Raw genomic sequence first — 23,892 nt, 5'->3', positions numbered from 1 at the left:
AAACGAGTTGGCGCAGTAGTTTGGGTTTACCTGAGCAAGCATCTATGAGTATTGATATCATGCCAAATAAATCTCGTGCGGCGAAAAAAATCTGCCGAGTGCGTATACGCCTTATAAAATAACAATCGACCTACCACAACAAAGTTTCTACTCCAACGCGATCATTCCTTTAATCCCCAAACCGTAACTATACAAGGAATCTCTCTTCGAGAAGTGTTTATACAAAACAAACACATGTCAAATACGAGAACCGATGTCGGCCTATCGAATACTGCATCAGCTGTGATTGGGAACGAAGGGTTTATTCGCGCGTATTTTTTTCGCGGAACCACAATTGTTTAAGAGGGCGTTTACATCTACTTCTGAATTCTAAATCAATATTCGTTAATTCATATTTCTGAAAGATATTTTAAATTTCGAATTATTTCTCTAGGGTAGTTAAAATACAGTATGAATAGTTGATATTTAATTAGTTTTAATACCTTCGTCTTTTAAGTGTATTTATAAAAAAAAAATAAGCCTTAGTATTTTATTTTATTTAAATTTATACGAAGAACAATTATGATATTATACAATTACCTAAATACAGAGTTCGAGTAACGAAAGCCTTGAAATTTTCCTTGAAACAAATGAAAATTATATTTATTTTATACCGCTATCAAATAATTCTTAATGACCCCTGAAAACGTCTATCCTAGTTAATTTTAGTCAGAAATGGTAAATTGTTCGTTAACTTTTATAAAGAACTAATGAGAAATAAAATTAATTAAGCCTTTAGTCCAGTTATTAATAAATTAGTTTTATGAAAATACTAAAAACTAACGCCTTACTTATAAAAGTAATTTTTATTTTTTAACTGGCAAAGGGACCACCCGATGATAGTTGGCTTCCAAGTTCATAAACATTGGTACTGTCACCAACGTCGCCCCAACATTTGGATCCAACACGTTATGTCCCTTGTGCCTCTGCTCACCCAGATAGGCTTACACAAATCACAACCAGCAAATAAATTGTTTAGCGGTTGTTTATTTAAATACAGACATTTCTCTTTCTGACATGACTGATTTGACATTCGAAAGAAGAACACAGCATTATTTTCTATATTTAGAAATCACCTTTGAACAGCATTAAATAAAGACGTGAATTGTCTCATTTTTGTAAAAGAATGTGTCGAATTTTGAAATTCGAACTACAAAATTTCGGATTCTAAAATTAATCGAATTGATGACGTCATAATGAAATTCGTTTATTTAAAATAACGTCCATTGTAAAATCACCTCAATATGGATATCGGATTACATCGTTTAACTACTGTTTAACCGCGTCTCCTCTTGAATGCGGTCCAATTTTTTTTGTGTGGGCAGATCGTTAATCGAGCGAGACGAATTTTTTTTTTTTACTTTTGTCCCCATCTTTTTTTACAGCGTTTAGAAGAATTAATTAAGGAATTGTGGTCTGATATTTTATCAGTTTGTTTTAGGGCCTCGGTAATGTAGGGCCATGGATTAATTACTTATGGTCGGCGAGTTGACAGAATTTATATGTTGAAATTAATGTTTTATTGTATTTAAGTTGTGTATTTTTTGCAAGGAGGCCACATATAGGTCATATGGTATTTGTCGCTAAGTGGACATTTTTTTTATATTTAAATTACTTTAAGTGGTAATATCAGTCGTTTGAGATATAACGATGCTATGCCAAAGCTTTTTTTACCGGTTAAATGTTTGGTACTGGCTTTACGACCCTCTGAGATTCTTTCACCGATTTTCCTCAGGTCGGGATATTTTCTTTTTCGAACCGATGATAGTGTATAATTAGATGTAAAAGTTCTTTATTGAATAAAGAAATTTGATTTGATTTGAATCAGTAAGTATCTACTACTCATGCGTTCCATCACTAGGTATGAATACTATATAAAAATGTAGTATTTTATATATGTGTAGTTACAATGGCAACGCGTTTAGGTCGTAGGAATGTATATCTATGAAGCTAATATCTGTCAGTGAAAGTTATATGTCAATAGCAAAACAATTTGGATGTGTGCTTCTTCCTAAGTTAAAAAAAAAAAAACAAAAACGTACTATCCTACATTAGACTGTATCTTGCAATGAGTCTTGAAAATAGAACACTTTTATGAATATATTTGTAGTATTATGTTTCGTTTTTAATTGGCAAGCAAAGGTCCATCATTATACATCCATTTTTTATTCCATTGATTAAAACATTATTAACCCTATAAAATCTCTGTTAATAATTTAATTATCGTATCGATATATTCGGTCAATTAAAATTACTATTAGCATTTTTGAAATCACTGGATTGGAAATATCTAATGATTATATTTACATAAGGATTAGGTATTTAAGACTTCATATGGAAACTGGTTTAAAAAGTGATCCAATTATCAAGCATTATTGATTTAATGAATTATTAATAAGTATTTTTTAACCCTGTCTGTGCCATATATAGCACGAGCCTTGTAAATTTTTGTACAGTTTTTAAACCATTAATTGGTTGCATCTAGAATGTAATTATATCTTCGTTAATTGTTAATTATTAAGCGGTAGTACGAAGTTAATTAAATAAACTCCTGTTTTACGTGTTACAGGTTAAGCTACATTATCTTTGGTTGGTACCTGGGTGGGAGACCGAGGGCTTGTAGCTCGATCGATAAATACCGATAATTCATTTGAATATACTATTAACAATTTTTAAATATATTTAAAAATGTTTAATTTAATTTTATGGGACCTATGATGACCAAGTTACAAAACACTACTGAATTAATGTCCTTAACTTGTATGTATAATTCAAACATCGTGATGATGTACCAACCTAAACGTGGTTAATGACAGCACACTACGCCAACCCGAACTGGAACATCATTATGGAGTAAGCTCCAAACCACTACTCTATGAGACATAAATGGGCTATATTACTTTTATATTATATACAAAATTTCGTGTCTATGCTGTAAATCGTTAAACGAAGAAACTTAACCTAAACTAGAAGATAACTACAACAAGAATATTATTTTGATTCGACGAATTTGTTGATTTGTTGTGAACTTAAGGTTATAAAAACTTTGTATATTTGACTTTGTAGATTGACTGTCAAACAAAACGTGGCGAAAAGTTATGGTCAACAGTTTGTACTATGTACACTCACACTTGTAAAGAAGTATGACGTTTGGCGAGTGTCAACGTAGGTGTCACGCACACCAAGATAATAAAGTTGACTAGTTTGTTTTAGTTTATTGTAGTGCGACACTCTTTCTAGATATATAAATAAATATAATGCCCCAAATCTTAATAGGTGGAGCTTAATTGAATTTCTAATGACGTCGTCTCTCTTTGAAAGCAAAAACAAAAACCAATCGCGAATCAATAAACAATTTCTCATCGCAGTAACCCTTGACACATAAATGTCACTTATGTAAAAATAATTGAATATAATTGATCAATAATCACTTAAAATAATCACAGAGTGATGTTCCCACAAATATCGGGGCAAGGACGCAAAAACCACACAATACTTTTTATCAATTCATTGATTGCGAACAATGATGATAATAAGGTGTTTAATTATCGCTGTAAAAAACAATATAAGATATTCAAGCAACAAAATAACATTTATATACAGACTATTCATCTTCTAATTACGTAATATTAGTTTTTTTTTTGTTGTCATGCTTTTGTTGTGGTTAATTAGCTCTTGACACATATCTATTGACAATTGTAGGAATTCTCGCAGACACCGTCATCGTAAATATCCTACGTCATTTGTCTAGTTGCTTGTTTACAAAGCGACAAATGTTCTGGGTTCAAACCCGAGTTCGGGCCGATAAAAGTTATTAAGTTTTTCTGACGAAGAATTGTCGGTACCAACCCGGAGTCTGAAAGTTAGAAGTGTATACATTCTCATTCCTCGGAAAGCACGTGAAGCCCTTGTACGACACAAAATTCTCTGGTTTAGAATGTGGATTCTACCAAAAAGAACCAACAAGAAACTGTAGTTTTTTTTTCAACATTTAAAATACAAAGTTATTTTAGTCAAATACAATATATTTATGTAATATATCCTGCCTGGAAGACAAAAAGTATCGGCTCCACGTCTTTCTATCATCTATATAATTACTAAAAGCTTAATTTATTCAATTATATTAATATAAGTGTTAAAACATGAAACCAAATATAAGTTTAGACCCTATCGAATAATTGCGAGATATTCATTACAATATTAATAATACTAAAATAACGTTAAATAAACTTTAATCCGCAATTTCTTCTCTATTAAATAATAGCAATTCCAATCCATTACGAAAGCGATCAACCCTCAAACGCCGTGGTACTTAAAACGCATTAAGTACGCGCGTGTACCTCCATTGTCCGCTAATACCTGGGTAACCAACACCCCATGTCGCATTGTATCGATCTTTTAGGTGTACCATATGCTTTCTAAATTAAAACGGCTTATAATGTCATTAATGTCTATTGTTATTTAAATTACGATTAGTTTTCGTAATCTCATATATACATGTAATAAAATTGGAGTGTCTGTTTTGAATTTTAAAATAATCGCTTTTTACTAAATGCATGTGTATATATACATGGTACATATACCAAAACAACATATTTTTTTACAATTTTTGACTGTCTCTTTGTACCGACTAATCTCTGGAACAGTTGGATTGATTTTGAAGGACTATCTATCTATCATTGGCAGATAGCTGATGTAATAAAGAGTAGCTTAGGGTACAACAATATTTTTTTTAAATTCAAACGCGCACGAAGTAGCGGACACAGCTAGTGTTAAATAATTGTCGTTAAGTAAAAATAAAAAAGCAGACGTTCTAATTTTAAAAATAACCATTTAATTTGTAGGAAATCTCTTATTAATAATAATTCAGGAACGCATTCGAATTTTAAAAATATCATCTATTTAAAAAATCAGTAGCAAAAGAAAAAAAAGGAAGGGATCAATCTCGAAGAAATTTCGGGTCATTTACAATGCTGACTAGACTTCGGAATACAAAATAAAAGTCGACTCGAGATGGACTCTGCTATTAAAATAGTATTAAGCCCGCTTCGGGCTATGATCTGTAATGACGAGTTCTCTAAACGGAAAGCAGAATATGTATATTATAAATAGATTGAAGATGATACAAGGCTTAATCTTAGCGATAGAAATGTTGAATTTAATTACTAAGACATACGATATTTGTCTGGGCTGCGATGAAATTAATGAAATGAAATGAATCAAAATGTATTCATTGACAATCATATCAACATATACACGAAGATGAATACTAATTGATCAACTATTTAATTGACCAACATATGAAATAAATCAACTCAAGCACACAAAAATGACAAGTAATTTTATAAAGAGATGTTTATGTACTGTATAATATTAGCGAATTTACACTTTTAAAAGTCAACAAAACCGCTGAGCTACTTCCAATTCTTTACAGTTTTGTGTATTTTATTTCAAACGATTATAGTCTTGAGCGTAATAAATTAAAAATAAATATTTAAAAAAAAAAAACATTTTACATGTACATTTCAAGGGTTAAGATCGATAATTATTTTTGTAAATAATCCCCTATATTGCAAAGATAAAGCACAAATTAATTTATTAATTAATTAAATAAAGGTTATGTAGAATTGCAATGAATAAATTGTAATAACATCAATAAGAGAATAACAATTAATGCACCCTTAGTTTTGCAAGTAATCCAATTTCCACGGCCAACCCTAAATTGCTAGTATTCCGAACAATACGACCCTGATCGCTTTCATGGAACAAATATACCCGCTTTGTGTTTTGACAGGAGTTAATACTGTGGGGTCTGACGTCTCTACCTGTCTATTGTATTGTGTACGGTCAACAAAAAAGTATTTATCTATTTAAAAATTTGACGCATACGTTGCAGTGTTTTGGTGTTTCGATTCTTTGCACCCCAATTAAAATCCTAACAGGCTGTTTTAATGCTTATATATAATTACATTTAAATATGTAAATAAAGCCATTGATAATATATTTACTCCAAAATTAGCATTAAAATTTCCGTTCTTTTTTTGCAATGTTATTAAGATGATATATTTAAGTACTCCTTATTAATGTTCATTTTTATTCTATTAAATATTCCTTTTGTTCTAAACAAAAAATAGTAGTTATATTTTTGTTAAATCCAAAAGTCTTATATTATAATTTAAAGGTATTCTGCCTTCGTTATTACATGGGTTATATATTTTAAAGAATATAACTAAAAACAAAACATCCACACTAACAAAATCGAATACACGGTAGCTCGTATCTTAATATACCTATCGTTTGCAACTGCTTCGTTTTGTAAATTGACAGCGCCATATATTCGTAACAGGGGTCTGACGTCTCAACCTGTATTCATCATGACCCCCGTCGAGACGTGTGTCGTATTGAGTGTACAATCAACGCAACATTTACCCTGGATAATAGGGTATAAAGGATAATATACCTAGCCATTGCTTTATTGTCAAGGGGATGTTAACATTAGCGAAATTGACTCTCTACTTCTACTGATGCTCTAATTCTTCTTCTATTTTATTTATTTGTGTGTGTTTTTCTTTCATCATCTCTCTCTTTGGTAATCATCAGCGTCTCTATTCTGTGATTTATTATATCCTAGTCATCATCTCGCTTTTTTGAGTATACTTTAAGATAGGATGATCAAAGAAACTAACTGTCAGAAAAAAGCCAATGCGTTTCTTTCGCCAGTTCTTCTCAGAGTATTTTCTTTTCGAATTGGTTTTTAACATGCCAATCAATTTATAAGTATGTTTCCACATTAACATTTTTAATTACATTAGTGCGAGATGGATGTTTTAATGTCGTGATCCTCTAGAACTTAAAAAGATTGTCACAGTTATGTTATTATTGTCTCTAACTATCAAGTGTACTTAAATAAATGAACATCTAAAATAATAATTGAAATTATTATTTTGCTGATTGTACTCTAAGCATATTAGCATAAATTCCCATCAAATAGCTATAATAGCGAAGATCGCCACCAGTTACCCCATAATCACGAAACAGCGCAATTGTTGACAATTGCAATGATTTGTGGTAATCAGCAACTGTTACATAATCTATGACCTAGAACAGAGCTAGGGTATAGGGTGTCCTGGGATGAGCGATGCTAGCACCTTCGTTACGTACATGATTACCAAAATTTTATAACTATTATTAAAATCTTTTGCTAGTTTTTTTGGAGTACTTTCTTGTAATATTCTTGATAATTTATTTGTTTTTTAAATTAAACTAAACTAAATATAATGTATCGATTTTTTACATAAGGCATTAAATACAATATATTATGTAATAAATCATCTCCAATATATATTTAATTCTAGTCGATATGCAATATGGATAGAATTAAATATTAATTCTAGCCATATTGCATGTACCGACATAAAAAATAGTATTTTGGACGATTCTGGATATGATTTGTAACATGGTTTATTGTTAAGATTTATATTATTCCTGGGCGGTAGGGTTTTTTGCAAGCCCACCTGGGTAGGTATACCCTACTCATCATATATTCTACCACCAAGCAGCAACACTTAGTATTGTTATGTTCCGATTTGAAGAGTTAGTGAACCAGTGTAACTATAGCTATAAGAGACATAAAATCTTGATTCCACCGGTTGGTGAAATATTGACGATATACGAAGTGGTTAAAATTACTTACGGAACCAATGTCTATAGAATGTGGTGACCACTTACTATCAAGTCGCCCATTTGCCCGTCCACCTACCAATGACAAAAAATAAATATATATACGTCCAAAATTATTCATTTGATACTTTTTATTAGACATTATATTAAACACAATAATTTATAAATTTAATTAATCAAGTACACTTATCTATGATTTGACTTCCCATATAAAAACCTTGACTAAAATAGAAATGTGCGTAAATTATAAGAGAAAAATCGACGGAAAACAGTTATTCCGCCGAAGGCTACGCGCGATGAAGCGAGAACGCTTATGATATTGGCACACTTAATTTTGCTTGGCACACATGCCCAGCCATGTATGAAAATAATTCTTCTAATTTAAACAACAACAGATCCTATTTTTCCTCGTCTAAAGTATATTTTCAAATAAAAACGATACATAACTTACGATGATTTGATGCAATTAAGTTTTTACAGAATGTCCTATCTGATGTTGGTATTTTTGCAATTTGAATTTCAAATGTATTGAAATAAAGTCTTTTTTCAATTGTGCATTTCGTATTGAGGTAGTATAAGCATCTTTGTCCTAAATTCTCATATTTGATTATTCAACTCGGCACCGGTAGCGAAGGTTATGTATCTATTGTCTGTGAATTGTTATTTTTTTGCAATTCTCCGATAGGTCACAGACAATGACGGGGAAGTTGATAATGTTCCCAGAATTTCATGCACAAGGACATAATCATTAAATTCACCTTGCCTTGAACTAGAAACTGTACGTTCTGAAATTATTTTTCAATGATATTTGATTATTTAAACCTTTGTAATTTTACGTGTCAAAAATGTTCTCCCTACTTTAACAAGCGATGCAAAAAAGAGGATCAGAAAATGAATTATAAAGATTATTTGACAAATTAACACCAAATGCTATTTTTCTTTTTTCTTTTTTCACGAAGGCTAAGAGATAATGATTGTATTCCATAGACATTACAGTACCTGTGACTGTAAATATAAACCCCTACTTACGTCGCCATTGTGTTACCGACCACGGGATCTGATCTGTTTCTTGTCATACTACACTAGCTCTTCAATCAACCAGAACACCGGCAATACTTTGACTATATATATTATATATTACTATTTAAGTTCGGCGGTAGAATAATTACTGTTGCATATACCTAACCAGAAGGCCCTACAGGAAGTTCTTCCACTTGTAAAATTGAAGTGATTCTGAAGTTTTGGGAATTTAAATAAATAATTAATTTAAAATAAGTGACGATCCATTCGCAAGTGTACAATCTTAGAAAGTGATACACGACATCTATACTAATATTATAAAGGCAAAAATAAATCTGCCAGTCTGTCTGTTGCTCTTTCACGGCCAAATCTATGATATGAAATAGTATGAAGCAAGCCAATAAGAACATGGCCTACTTTTTTATGCCTAATACCGAGCGAAAATGTTGTCGACAACTAGATGACTATAATAATTGAAACATCTTAAAGATACATGCATCAAATTAGTACAACTGTACGTCACTTGTCAACATCTCATGAATGAACTAAACGAAGTAACTTTTTATAGAATAGCACTACAGTTAATTCTTTGTCAACTTAAGAAGTTGAATTTGTTATTTTTTTGTCTTTTATAAACGTATAATTGGTGGTTGAATTAAACATTATAATCGGTTTTGTTGGTAGCAGACAATTTCCCTTCAATATAATTGATTACGTAACTAATTACATCAACAACTTGTTATTAACTAATATTTGCGATTTTATTCTAATTGATTGTGGAACGTTTAAGCTGTCTTATTAACTTACAACTAAATAACTGTATGTGAAAATTGTTTTCGCAGTTTTTATCGTTTAAAAGTGTTAATTTAATTAACGTTTATATGTATTGCATCACTATAATTTAGTGCAGCGATTTCTCTGATTATTATTCGTTAAAATGGTGTAAATTGTCAAATGTGATAAAATATTTATAAAACAGGTACTAAAATTTACCCCAAAAGACTCCTCTTCGGAACTATAAATCTGAATTATATTCGTGTATTAAATACATTAGATAAATAATCTGTTCAAGCGAAACTGTGTAAATGTTACTCTTCTCTCCAATTTTGTAGTTTTTAATGTTGTTTGCAACAATGAATACAAAATGCATTAGCGTCTTAGATATAAATAAAAAATACTTTATTTAAGCTGTTGACGCAGATTAGTGTTTCTATTTTACTTCATTCTAGTTTCATTTGTTATTAAATAATAAATTTATGTGATTGTGCCGGCAATTGTAATTATTTATTTTATTATTGTATTCAAATTTTGGGTCATCAAAATTACTAGAAGTCTTAGCATTTCTTTGAAATAGTTTTAGTAAAACCTCTGAAGCTACGTTTATTTAATAATTCTGAAGTTATACAGCGCAATACCTACGATAAGCTTCATGTCTGGTTGATATATTTTTAATGATTTCAATTTTAAAAAAAGTATCTAAGAACAGACTGTGATATAACATTTTAAATTACAAAAGAAAAATGGTGAAAATAAATATTTTATTTACTAATCTTACGAAAATATTAATATATCATAAAGAAAAACTTTATTAATAAAAATTAAATATATTTATTGCCATATTTCCGATTTTTTTATTTAAAATTAATTTTCAAATACTTCCCAAATCATCTTAGAACATTTTATTACTAAATTTAAGTACCGGCTATGATGCAATGTTGATCCAAAATATTGGACGTTTCGACCTTAACCCTTGGTTCATTGACCTGACTAATACATTTATAATTATACCACACAGGACGTGTACATTTGTAAACATAGGGTGTGTGACGTAACTAGTTTTTTGCCTCCTCTCCAAGCGAGGTTCCGTATACAAAAACAACAACAACATTATTATGTAATCCATTCTGTATTTGGATTGCGTTTTGTTGGAGAATTTAGTGACCTACGGCTACGTTACTTATTCTCGAACGCTAATTAAATTTATGAAAAGTGTAATTAAGACCTAAATTTATATATTTATGCCTATTATAACACAAAAAAGGCAAGGCAGGCAAAGGCAGGTTAGTGCGCGCTGAACATTAAACTTAAGCAACAAAGCGAGTACAAAATCCAGGTAGTACAAACGACACGTCTTTTTGTTGATAAGTAAAAAGTGCTGTCACTTTAATTATTATGTTAAACTTTTTCTCAAATGAATTGCGATTCGAAGAGTAAATGTTGCTAGCATTCTCGCCTACATTCCACGCGGTCATGATTTTTACAGTAACTATATTTAATCTTTGTATTCGTACCTATATAATTGAGAATTAAATGTAATGTAGCGAATTATTATGTTAATAAATTAAAAATATTAATAATGACAAATATAACGAAAACGTGACCAAAACTTATTTTTTATTTATATTTTATGACACGATATTAAATTTTGTTTGAAAATATGTAGTTAAATCAATGAAAAATGTAAGTATATTTTGTTTAATCTTTCGATGAAAATAAAACAATATAAAAAGTCCCGTGTAAGCCAAATAGTACACTAAAAAGTACTTTTACTTTACTTTACTTAAATCTGACCAAAACTAAATCGTAAGACAGCATTCGTGACCAGTAAAATTTAACAATGGAATCTTACACCGAAATTTTCGTTCAGACATATGCACGGACCTTTTGCTAGCACGGCAAGAGCCCTTGACTCGTGACGTGTCAGTAACAAGATTCGTTTTCGTTGGCGAGCTCGCATGTCAGCACGACTCTCATTCACGTCTTGGTCGATGACTCTTGCACCTATAATTGTTATGACTGCTGATAACGACGGCTGAAGATAGCGAGCACGCGATATCTGTATGGGTTCCGTCAGCTTCTGTCGGGAGTTTTCACGTGTTGACACTTTTTTTTCTTATCATCTTATTCATAATTTAAATCTTTATCTTTTTAATTGTTCCAAAAAGTTTTTATGTGTCAATAAATGATATCAAGGTTTTAAATGAGTTAGGCGAAGGCAAAAAGATTCTTATGATTGTAACTATACCGCAGTAGTTTTTGTGTGTATGTTGAACTGTTCCCGTATAATTCTTAAGGTAGCTGTATAAGGGATCCGCGTGTTCAATAATGTGATATCATATTAAATTTAACACAGTGACACAGTACTCAAAGGAAGATAAATAAAATCAACAAATGTATTCAGTGTAGTATCAAATGATATTTAGTTTTATGCACTTATGAAATATAGTTTTCAACCACGGCTTAACCCGCGTATTAGGAGGGGGCAGGGGGGGAAGTTCAAGCTTCCTTCATAACAAATTTCATCGAATTCCGTTCAGTGTTTTAGCCGTGAAACTGTAACAGACAAACTGACAGATTTACTATTGCATTAACAATATTAGTCGAGATATAACTACATAGCTGTATTGTTTAATTAATTATATTACTTTATTGGTTTTTAGTAACTTTACAATCACTATTATAAATCCGAATCAATTTGACACGTAATAAATAGAATTACTATGGGCACAAGTAACATTTTCATATTATTTCCAGGTATATCCAAAATTATATTACCAGTACTATAATTATGTCTGCCATTTGCACAGGAGATATTATAATATACAAATACGCACGTGACATTGGCCAAATAATCCGTGCCCTCTTGGCACAAATAAAAGCCAGAAAATAAAAACACACAAAATTGTGCAAATAGAGGTCTTTATTCCGTTGGTTTCCGATCATTTAAAAACGTTTTCAAACGATCGAGAGACATTAAGCATTAAATTAATTGAATAAATAAATTAACTACGTAATAATTACTTTAATCTCGTTTCATACTATTGAATGGTACCTTTCGTAATGCCTAATAATACTAATACCTTATGTTGAAGCTTATATTTGCAAGTTACTTAAATAACTTACAATATAACTTGTGTCAGTAAGCGTAAGATTACATTAAAAATATAAATATAACTTATTACCTGCGATACGGTAAGTTTGTATAATAGGTGACCACTTAGTGCGACAACATAGTTATAAACAGATGCAATGATTACTGGAATATATTGAATACATATTATAATCTTTGTAACTTTTTTAAATATGTGTTCATTATTTATATGAAATAAAAATTTAATATAAATATACGGAAATATTTTGGATTAGGTGTTTTGTGACCTTTTGGGTAGGTACCACTTATCAGAATTTTTACCATCAAATAGCAATAATTTAATAACCAATAATAAGTAGGTTATTAATTTATATTTTGTACAATTATTAACATGAAGTCCTTAAATATATAAATATATGAATTAAATGTATAATCTTGACCTTGGTGGCAAGAATGCTATTATTTTTGTGTTCCAATTCCAGTTGAGTGCATCAATATAAGTACAGGTCCAAGAGATATAACTTTTTAATGGCCTAGGTTAGTGATACATTGACATTATGAGTTCCTGTACGTGGTTACCATCAGGTGGCTCAAATGCTAGTCTTACTGGAAGTCAGTAATAATCGTGTCTTTTTTTTCCCACTCTCTCTTTGAGGAAAAGGTTTAACGCATATTCCACCACGCTGCTCCAATGCGCTTTGGTGGAATACACATGTGGCAGTATTTCGTTAAAATTTAACACAGAACGAGCATGAAATGATTTTAAGCACATGAAAATTCAGTCGTGCTTGTCTGGGTTTGAACCCGAAATCATCGGTTTAGATGCACGCGTTCTAGCCACTGGGCTTTCCCGGCTTTCAAAACGAAAGAATCAAATTCCTTTATTCAATATAGAAGCATTACACTTACTTTTTACTGTCAAATTAAAAACTAACACCGGTTCGGAAAAGAAAATACCCTAACCCGAAAATAACCGGCGAAAAAAACTCAGCGGGTCTTTTTTTGTCAATCTAATTATTTGCAAATATTCAGTATCAAAAGCAACAGCCAGGAGGCGATCGTTTCATTCCCAAGGTACGCTTTTTTCTAAATGACGTCACAGAGCAACTTTAATCGAAGTAAGTGTGGATCAGAGAACCGAGAACAGTTTTAAATTAAATAGTAGCATTTATGTAACCGTTGGATTTAAGATAAGTTCGGGCGTCGATTAAATGCTCATTAGATAGAAGAAATTATACTTAAATATGAGAAATCTCTTGTTTCGACTGCCCCCAATGGATCTAATGGTTTTATTTTTAAATCGTTCAAGCATTTAAGTGCGTTGACCTTTAGGTTTAGATTGTTAAGGTCAGAAATTTTAACATTATGAATTTTAATGTCTTATACCTTAAATAGTTACGTGAATGTATTATTATAATATTTTTATTAAAATGATATAAAATATACTCACATTTTCACATTAGCAGCCTGTAAATTTCCCACTGCTGGGCTAGTTCTCCTCTCCCTTTGAGGAGAAGGTTTGGAGCATATTCCACCACGCTGCTCAAATGCGGATTGGTGGAATACACATGTGGCAGAATTTCGGCTCTCCACTGGGCCATCTCGGCTCTCCACTGGGCCATCTCGGCTCTCCACTGGGCCATCTCGGCTCTCCACTGGGCCATCTCGGCTCTAAAAATATACTCATATTAATAAATTTGTAATGTGATTGTTTTAATTTTAAATTACTTTAAGCTTTTCAGTAGTTTATAATAATTTTATGATATGATGATATCAGTTTTTCATGTAATATTCTCCCAAAGCTAAACCGTACTAGTAAATTTTAACAGACGAAAGCAACATTACGAACCCAATAATCAATATATTCTTCATTCAAGTAGGCTCTAAAGGTACATTTGAATCATCATGTACTGCATGGAACAGTACAGTACAGTATTGAAGTAAATGAAAAGCAACCGGTTCGGAAAGTAGATTCTATCGAGAAGAAACCGCAAGAAACTTTATATCAATAAAGTACATTTATACATTTGTGTATCCTGCCTGGAAATTAACAAATACCAAATCCACGATTTTTATCATTAATATAATCTTATATAGAGTAATATTTTTTCTTATCTTTCTTTTTCGACAGGATTTTTAAATTTCTTAACATGCTAAGTTAAAAATGACTGCGGGATCTTGTTATAGTATCGAATACCGTGTCCATAAAACATATGTATATGTTGTAACCGTCAAAGCTTGCGGTTCTAATTCTCCAGAATCATTGATAACGGAATATTAATAGAACGAACCAATTAACAATTCGCAATTCTCTAACAATTACAAATCGATATTAAGATTGTTGTAACCGTCACGGCGCGGCGTTGTTTTTTTAATTAATATCTAACCGATTTTTAACAGATTCACAATTGATGTATGTTTAGGTAGGAATGGACAACTGAGCGACCTGATGGAAAGTGATTTCCATTGTCCGTAGACATTGGGATTGTAAAAAATATTAACCATTCCTCACATCGCCAATGCGTCACCAACCTTGGAAGTTAAGATGTTAGGTCCCTTGAGCATGTACTTACACTGGGTCACGCACCCTTCAAAATTGATGTTTGCCTACACAAAATTGAGTAAGCTTACGGCTTTATTTATAAGTTTTGCTTAGAGGATATTTAATGCAACAATCATTTCTCTCTTTCCGTCTACATCGATTTGTCATACGACAGAAGAAGACACAGCATGATCACATCCTTAAACCACATCTAAAGGTATAGAGCTAAAATAATTGGTCACTGGCTCATTTTAGGTATTAAATTTTACTTGACCAATCTTGGCACCAGAGAATCCACAACATAGAGAACCCGTAAAATGTATTGTGTACAAAATTGTGCAAATGTTTTTTTGAGATACGGGAGTATACACAATGCCAGGTTCTTATTTGTTGATATTAAAAATATCGATTATGAACTCCAGTGACTTTTGTATATCTCTCTCGTACTTCAGACTCCTAACTTCTTGATCTACAGCTGAACAGTATTAATTCCAAGTAGAGTTTTATTTGAGTATTATATATATACATATATATTAGTTAAGAAAGTTATTTTCAGTTTGGATAACTGTGATACAACTAAAATGAACGTGCATGCTTTTATTTAAATAACACACACATAGTTTTTTAAGAATATTTATTAATAAAATTGTTTTAATGTTGATTTTCTAATAAATGTTATTTTATAAAAAATCTATTCCGAATTTTCGATAGTGAAATAAAAAAATACATATTCGAAATACTGATGGCGCAATTACAAGCACTATTACATGTTTAACATACTGCTGATGTCACGGTTCAGAACCGCTTTAAGTATTTCGAAGTAACTATTCAGTTATGTACATAAGATATATGTAAATAAGTCGATTGAAATTTAAATTTCTAGCTCATTTATTCTTGTTACAACCTGCGAGCTATAGATGGCGCTATTTAATTGTGTGACACTATATCGCACTTTCTAGATTTGCCACGGGATAAAGTGTCAAATAAATATCATAAATAATATAAGGATAACCCCTCTCGATTAGATATGGTGACAGAGCATTCACATCTGAACCCGCTCATATCCTATACGACTATCACCACGTAGGGTTACTTTATCCGCTCCGTAAGCACCCCAAGGACGTCCTACACGGTCCTGTTGACAACTGCTGACAACATTAATTTGTTGGAAAACACACACAACAGACACTCGAGGTCTTTTACTCGTTGACGTCTAGGCGTATGACGATGTATGACCATACACATGTCACTCCTCCTTCCCAACGTCGACGGCGTCTTTAGCCGAGGTCTGGCCTCACAGAAGGCTTCCTTAGGTCGCGCTCACTCGTAGCTCTTGTTTAAAAGTTCTTCAAACATCTGGATTAAGTATTTTAACTCGCCTTCCGGCCCTATGACACTTAAGAGGTATTTCTACCAGTGAATTTATTTAGAAATGCGTCATTAGTTCCAGAGAACGCCTAAAAACAAAAAAAAATTACCTCTTCATAATAGTAGTATTATAGATATATTAAATATTGTTGTTATATAACATCTACTACCGGAAAGGGCGTAGCGTTATTACATTTTGCAACAAGGACTACATACATACATACATAATTGTAATAAAAATATGCATAAATTATTATGCCTATAAAGTAGCTTAGTTAGATATCAAAGAAGCAAATCGGTAGATCGTGAAAGTATTTTTTTTAAATATCTACGTATTTTGTACATGTATATCAAATCTTACATCAGAATTTTAAGCCAATTCTACGGAACCGTCTTAACTGAAATTTGGATCAAGCCTGTGATCTTTTTCATGCAAGTATATATATTCTAATACATATATTAAATAAAAATAACTGTTTGTTCTATATTCGTTGCTAAGCTATTAATCCGATTATGATGAAACTTTTCAGTTAGTCTGCAAACCAGCTAAGGTTTCCAAAAAAAAAACCATAATTTCTATATATATTTGCCATTCAATATACATTAAAGCTGTACTATCATTGTACTCGTTGCGAACCGGAACGGGTAGAATAATGGATAGTTGTATATTTATTTTATTATTGTATATATGTATTTCGTAAAAATTTTTAATTTAGTAAGCTATGTATGTCCCTACCCCCCTCTGATAACAAATAATATTCAGTTCGCTACTCACGTATGTACATACTTATGTATAATAAATGACGCTTACAATGTATGTGTTGATTGCGTACGCATAACTATAAAACATAGTAATTATTAAAATGACCGTTTCATTTCTGAGAAAAAATAATAAATTCTGCGAGTTTTTTGCTCGTAATAACGGCGAAACAAATGGTTTTACTATATGACGTACACTTAATAAAATCATTCAAACGTAGCGATGCAACACATCGACTTACTTCGAGAAAACTTTCTGATCGAACACCAGACATTTAGACTCGTACGGATTTCGATATTGCGTTACGTTTTATCGTATTTTAAGGCCCAGTGGTTAAAACACTTAAACTAGGATTCATATTTAATTAACTTAATTAGACAGAGAGATATTAACTTACTTTACTTTTTTTTTTTTTAATTATACAAGTTATTTTTCATTCAAGGCTAAGGAAAGTATTTACTCAAAGTATCCAAATTTAGAACATACATAGGGGACTGTTCTAGTTAATATTAATATATTATAAGTCAATCCCGTCATGTAATTGGTACTTTAAGATGTATTAATAATTCTCAACCATGGTGACTATGATTATAAATATACCTTGTGCCTGTATTACACTGAGTCACTCACCCTTGACACCGGAACACAGCAATGCACTGCCGTTTGGCGGTAAAATAAGTTATTTATGGGTGTTACCTACGTGTCTCGCTTGCAAAAGGCCCTAATACGATGTACTTTATACCTCAACCTTCGATACATTGATCGCACAAAATATGATACAGGCGGGATATACTTTTAATTAAACGCATAATAAAAAAAATTACGGGACTTTATTAAGGAATCTATCTTCGTCAACTTTGTATAACTTAAATGCCAATCGAGAGGAAATGCCTGTTTTGAATGAATCCACCAAACTGAACTGATTTGCGTAGTGGTATAAACTCCAAGCAGTCCCAAAAAGGCTGCTACAGACTTTTAAAATTTGTATAAATCAACACAAAATGAGTTTGTAACCTTGCATAGTGTTAGCATTTCCATGAATAACGCAACGATCTCTCCTCAAGAATAATACATAATATAGTAGGTATTCCTATATGTAAGATATACATTACATAGTAATAGACAATACCTATTCACATCCAAATAAAACTTAGTCAACCGACCATCGATTATAACTTAATCGAGTTACAATTTATAGAAATAATCGGTCATTGATTTATCGATATCCATCGCTTATAATATCAAAGAAAATTCAACCTTAGATCATAGGAATAAGCTACATATTTGAATGCCAATGTAATGGTGGATGAATATAATTTGTATCGGAAAGATATCAAAGGAGAGCTCGCGTTTGATACCACCTTTGAATAAATCAACAAAAACGACGGGCGGCAATGAGTAATACCCGAATATATGCAGTAATTTTAATAGTAAAAACTGTGGAGTGGCGCTTGTTTTATTTTAATTTTAATTATAATTATTGTTTTGATATTAATAAGTATATGAAACTTGGTAAGCTGTGTAAGGTTAAACAATATTTCGAATCAGAAAAAAGATTGTTTAATTGTAGTTGGAATTCGCATTTATCAATACAAAAGCTATTAAAAAATATAATTTAAATGAAACTACACCACAAATAGTATAATAATTTATAATAATATTATAATATATTCAAATGGATTAGCACTATCTTTATTGTCAATCATTGTTACCATGTGTATACCACGTGTATATTAATTTCTTGCTAAATGTATGCTTATATATACATTTATTATTGGACCGATAATCCTAAAATTATCAAAGCTGTCAAGATATATGTAATTTATTTTAGCTCTCAAAATACATATATGTCATTTATTTTATTTGTCTATTCTTTCATCAAAAAATTGTTACTATTACAATTATCTACTCCATGGTTTCTTCGAGTTAAAATCATCTATGCAAGCGAGTTGTGAACACAAATTAAGAAAAACAAATAAGTTTTTATACGATGATTGTAATTTAGCGTTAACAAATGTTAATTAAAATAGATCACTTTATGAGTTAGAGATTATGTTTTATGTATTTGTATTGAAGGTTGTATTTTAAAAAAGAACGTTCTAGAGCCTTTGACTTTTATTTTGAAGGGAGGTAGGAACGCCTATTTAAATATATATAATTATTATTTTAATATAATTATTTAGAATTATTTGTCGCCTACGAGTCATCTCGCGTTTTAGGGATAGGACTGTATCGTTGTGTTCCGGTTTGCAGAGTGAGTGAGCCAGTGTAACTACAGGCACAAGAGACATAACATCTTAGTTCCCAAGGTTGGTGGCGCATTGGTGATGTAAGGAATGGATAATATTTCTTACAGCGCCATTGTCTATGAGCGGTGGTGACTACTTACCATCAGGTGGCCCATTTGTAGGTCAGCCTAGGCGCCTACCCATATAATAAAAAAGCTAAAATATCTATAGCTTGTAATAGGTACCATGCATAATATAGTAGAGAAAAGCCGATAATTTCTTGTTTGCTGTGAAGCCGGATAGCAACTTTTTTTTATAAATATTTCGTAATGTTAAAACAAAAGGTATTCGTATAATAAACGCTTAATATATTATTAAATATTATAAACAAAAAATAGAATTAGGTGTTGATGATGATTGATGAGCTTGTAACTACATATGTACAAACAAATAGCGCTAGTTTTTCGTTAAAGTATTAATATACATGTGTTGCCAGCATTCGTACTTACTTTATAGTTCAAAGATCGTTTATTTCTCATGAAAACGTAGATTAAAAATACATATAAATATTACTAATTATTAGTCGCAATTCAAACTACCCGTACGGAGACATGCATATCCAATTACAAAAATAAATAGAATAATAAAATCAAAAGTGATTAAATACACAAGTTACAATGCGATCACTCTAATGACGGGTATTAGTTTATTATTATTTTCTTTGACATAACATAATAGCTTAATATAAAAAAAACAACTGAGTTCCCGCAAGATTATTTTTATCAAATGTTTTTATACGGGGATGACGAATATTTAATGATTATTTCTTATACGAGACTGTATTTCAAATATATATTATTGGTTAACCCTTTATTCATAACGCTCACACGATTAAACTGCACACCGCGACACAATTATGTTGTGTGCGTTTGTGTACATATATATTGATTTTCATACGAAAAGGAAAACAAACTCTTTTATTTCAAAGTTTTCATATAATGTCTAAAGACAAAGAGGTCTATACATAAAGTCGCCCAATTTGCTTTCCCACCATAAATCAATTCGTAATAAACTGATGTAATATATTTCTCCAAAACCGTTGCAGTAATTAAAATAAGAACGATAGGTTTAAAGAGATATATAATTATAAATACGTAAGCAATATTCACACGGACTTGATTCGCGCGGCCACATAAATAATCGATACAAGAATAAATTAGTTAAATAAATACGATTATGAGTTTTCAGTGGTCCAGTGTTTATGACATGTCCCTATAGTCCAGTAGCACACTCTAACGAGGTTTGAGTCACGCGAACACACTTGTTAGCATAACTTATACGGTAAGGGCGAGCTTGCATATCGCTAGCTTTTTATAACGCTCCGTTATAATGTCTTATAACGGATTTTTTTTTGTATGACGAACAAACAAATTGATGTTTTAAAAAAAAAAAATACGAGCTAAGTTTTAGGAATGATTATTTGCGTATTAACTACATTTAAATTTCGAATGACGATTTTTGCGTCGGTTTTTTTTTTGCGTAATCATTTTTTATAGTACTTATTCTTAAATGTATGTATTCATGTATAAATTGATGTTTTATTCATTTCGTTTCGTATGCGTTAATATATCATTTGTCGATTAAGTTGGAACTCTGGACTGTCAATGTAAGCCTTCGCGGGAAGTTTCTCAGTATAAACATACATACAGTACAAACATAGTACAATTAACGTAGAATTAATGCACGCGAATTATTTTATATAATTTATAACAAATGTAAATTTACTTGGTGGTAGGGTGTACCCTCCCAGTCAGAATAGTAAAATATATTTATTATAAGAGTTTGGAATGCAGAAGTTGAAATACTTATAAGCTTGAAGTATGTACTTTAATTCGCGGCCAAGTCTGTCCGTCACGTTAAGTAGTGTTAGCACAGGGTTAACTTACCCTTGGTTTTAAGGAATGGGTAATACCTGATCGCTGTTTTAGCGATAAGGCCGCCTATTGTACATTTTTCTTTTCTTTGTTTTTGTTGTACTCCTATTATTTTTGTCTATATTGGTGTGCAATAAAGAGTATATAAATAAAAAATACCTCTAACATCACCAATGTCTATGGGATGACGTGACCATTTACAATCAAGTGGCCCTTTTGCCTGTCCTTCTAATAATATCTTTAAAAAGCAGTTTTCGCAACGCATAATAGATAATGTTTATTCGTAAACGTAAACAGAAAACTTCAATATTTTTTTAAAAGTTTTACCTCTAAATAACAAATACATATATCAATAAATAAAATCTTATGATAAAATAGTATATTATTTTAGTTTTAAAATCAGTCAGATGTTCGGGCAACATCAGACATACTCGTAGATGACTAATCAAAACTTTAGAATCGTCAAGCGTTACCACCGATTCTGAATTAAAATTCAGACAAAAACTCAATAATACTCTTTAACAATACATACAATTTCTTATAAATCGTAAGTGCAACGTATGATAGTACTTTACTTATCTATGAAGAGTTTTAATATGTTTCTTTTGTAAACAGTATCAAGCCACCATCAAAAGACGGCGTCACAAAGAGTAACCCGAGCAAGAGGCACCGAGAGCGTCTCAACGCGGAGCTGGACACGCTGGCATCTTTGCTGCCCTTCGAACAGAACATCCTCAGCAAACTCGACAGGCTGTCCATACTGCGACTCTCCGTCAGCTATTTACGGACCAAGAGCTACTTTCAAGGTCAGTGATAGAGTTAAGAAGTTTTTCTTTAGTATTTTATGCTTAAAGACCCGTTTCACTTTAACACTAATTTATATTTTCTTTCTTCTTCTTATCAACGCGATCTAGCAAACTTCATGTTAATGTATACCGATGAGGATTCATCCTTTACTTATTGAGAGGAAGTTAGTGGTTTCTTTCTCTGCCAAGCCTGCACGAGACATATTAAATTGATAGTAGAGTACGGAACCCGTTCGCGTAACGTAGTTAGTTCAAAACTGTTTCAGAAAGATCTTTTATTTATATATTTTTAAATACCTTTGCTAGCTATTTACTATATTGCTGATTAACGTTTTGTAGATCTTGTAATTTATTAAAATATAATAATAATTTATTCTTAATTAGACAACCTACTTTCGATGAAACCTCTTTTAATGCTACAAGGAAAACCATTATTTTAATACTATCAAGTACCACAGTAAAAAAACAATAAAAACAAATTTGATGTTAACTTTTTAAATATGATTATGTTATCCTGTCCGATTTCTGTCACGGTGACCAAGATCAAGCGACACCAGTGAACAATGCAGGGTATATTACAGTGCACATGTGTGTGCACAAACACAGACTTTATTCCCTCAATCTGATAATCTGAAGCAAATCCGACACGACCGGAAAGATTTCAGGCGCAAAACAAACAGTTTTAAATACGAGACACAAGAGTATAATACACAACTACTAGTCTCCGGGTTCTTAAAGAGAATTTTCCGACTATAAAACCCAATATTTTTTTATTGAACTTGGGTTTGAACCTAGAACCTTGGAATATGTGGCGCTATTTACCATATCAACGAGTCAGTTGGACTTTTTAAGTAATAAGAGCTTTGAAAACGATGTTGGTGCATTCACACAAAACGACATACTAAACTTAAAAAAATATTCGCTCTGCGTCATTTCGCCAGATAATTATATGTACAAGTTATGTATAAGTATTTGAGGTCGAGACGCTTGCTTGATCAAGGAACTTCAGGTATTTGGCCTCCCCAGCCATTTATCGTCTCCTTTTTAGTTTGTTGACGTAATCATTTTTATCTTTAATAAACAAGAAACAAAAATAAAAGTATTTCTAACGACAGAACCCTATATACAAAATACAATTATGCGATATATACATACTTTTAAGCTTGGCAAAAGGTTATGTAAATGATAAAAAACTAGGAGCATATTAGTAGTATAGATAAATTAATTTAACTAAAGTAATTATTTAAAATATAACTAGCAAGTCATACCTTTTTTCTGTTTCTATTTAGACTAGTTGTCGTACTTGGATCGCTCGAGTTTTAGGGTTTGGTCATCAGATATAAAGTATAAAAACCCTATGTTCTTTATGGAGATCAAGCTTGCTTTATACCAAATTTGGTCGTAAAAGAGTAACAGGCAGATACCAAAACAGAGTTACTTTCGTTTTTATATTATTATTACTATTATTAATTCTTTTTAAATGACCTACTTTAGTAAAATATCATAAGACAACCCAAAAGTTATCCAATTACCAATAAAAGACCGATTACCGTGAAAATAAAATACCAAAATTTCAAGGTCATCGACCGACCATTAAAATATCATCAGCAAACATTACACAAACAATTTATACCGCGATTAAAA

General features: G+C 31.4%; 1 protein-coding gene across 1 annotated transcript in view; it reads left to right on the top strand.

Moving 5' to 3' along the window:
- The window catches only part of LOC125071363 (aryl hydrocarbon receptor), a 126,233-nt gene that overhangs the window by 49,456 nt on the left and 52,885 nt on the right, over positions 1–23,892 (top strand). Inside the window, exon 2 of the mRNA XM_047681577.1 lies at positions 22,058–22,248. The gene's annotated coding sequence lies outside the window, so the exon portion shown is untranslated. The remainder of the gene's footprint in view (positions 1–22,057; positions 22,249–23,892) is intronic.

This window comes from Vanessa atalanta, chromosome 19 (genome assembly GCF_905147765.1).
Source record: "Vanessa atalanta chromosome 19, ilVanAtal1.2, whole genome shotgun sequence".
Lineage (NCBI taxonomy): Eukaryota > Metazoa > Arthropoda > Insecta > Lepidoptera > Nymphalidae > Vanessa > Vanessa atalanta.
Note: the sequence above shows the minus strand (reverse complement) of the source record. Positions and strands in the feature narration are given on the sequence as shown.